This window comes from Dermacentor silvarum, chromosome 1 (genome assembly GCF_013339745.2).
Source record: "Dermacentor silvarum isolate Dsil-2018 chromosome 1, BIME_Dsil_1.4, whole genome shotgun sequence".
Lineage (NCBI taxonomy): Eukaryota > Metazoa > Arthropoda > Arachnida > Ixodida > Ixodidae > Dermacentor > Dermacentor silvarum.
In genome coordinates, this window is record NC_051154.1 from 445,913,781 (window position 1) to 445,915,288 (window position 1,508).

Consider the following 1,508-nt stretch of genomic DNA (forward strand, 5'->3'; position numbering starts at 1 on the left):
AAGGCCAAGAGAGACGACAAGGCATTTTACATTTGTTCATTGTTAGAAATACTCAATGCTAACGCCTGCTTATTAGGGTAGGGCGGGCTATAATGAGTCACGGGGCAAAACGCATAAATATGAATTTTTCGCACAATTCGTCCAAGCTGGAAATCGCAGTGGTTTGATAATTTGCCAAAAGATGTCGCTACCCGTCCACCTTGAAAACCACGAATGAGGCAGTGCAGGGTGACATGGATTGGGCCTCTTTTGAAGTCAGAGAAGCGCAGAGCAAAATTAGTTTTGAAGTAAAACACAGGAACATGAATGAAAAAAAAATGGGCGGCTAATGTGCCCAAGTATCTGTACCTGAAGAATGTGGACACAGAATGGAGGAAGAGGTGAAGAAAGTTGGCAACCAAGTACAAGGTAACTGAAATTGTAAATAGAGAATCAGGAGTTACCAGAAAGAAAGTGAAAGAAACCGAGACAGTGAAGTGGATGCAAAACATAGAAATAACAAGGACCGTGGATATTTACATGAATGAGAAGAAAGAAATTAGAAGCGAAAATCTGTACGATAACACAGAGTAGTGCCTTACTATATGAGGCTCGAGCTGGTTGCCTACGGACAAAAACATACCAGAGCAAATATTGGCAACTTGATGAGGCATGTGTATGCTGCAGCGAAAATCAGGAGAGCCCTCAGCGCATCCTAATAGAATGCGAAGGGATTCACCCAGGGAAAATTGTATGTAACGTACACCTTCCACAAGCGCTTGGACTTAAAGTGCATGACAGCATCAATCGGTCAGCAGTCGATATAAGCAAGAGGTGTTTATAATATTCGTGAAAAAAAGCAGGGAGGATATTGATACGACCGGATCTGTTAAAGTCATAGGTAGCGGTATAAGGTATATTTCAAATAGAAAAAGATTAAGGAGATGTATACAAAAATGCTAGATAAAAAAACGTATAGCATACCTGATTAAATAAAGCAGGCTAGGTGACTATTTGTCACCGCCCCGTTTCAAAGGGGATGCCATTAAATCATGGTCATCATCATCATCATATATTGCTTCGAAAACTGCTGTGATTGGTTGAAAAACGCCAACCAAAAAAAGCGAGCTGAGTGTCTGTTAAGAGCCCGCTTTAAAAGGTGAAAATCAACTTACTCATTTTTTGGAGCATGCACACCACAGTATTGGTACTTTGAAACGGCTTCGTAAGCTTTCGTTTTATTTGTACCCTTGAATTACTCGGCTTAGACAAAATAAAAGCGTGATGGCTTTAATTTCAACGGTGATAAGATATTCTGTGTAGGATTATAACACAGGCGCAGAACGATGCAAGAAGTCCCTCTAGAGGCCTAAAATAATTTTATGGAGCTCTTTCTAACTTGCCACGCTATAACTTTATTATCATCTTGTCTAGTATGACCCGCCCGTTCAAGCGGAAAACATACATAGCTACCTGGGTTGATAAACCCATGAAAAAGCATTCGAAGTCGTTCTAGAGCGGACACACTG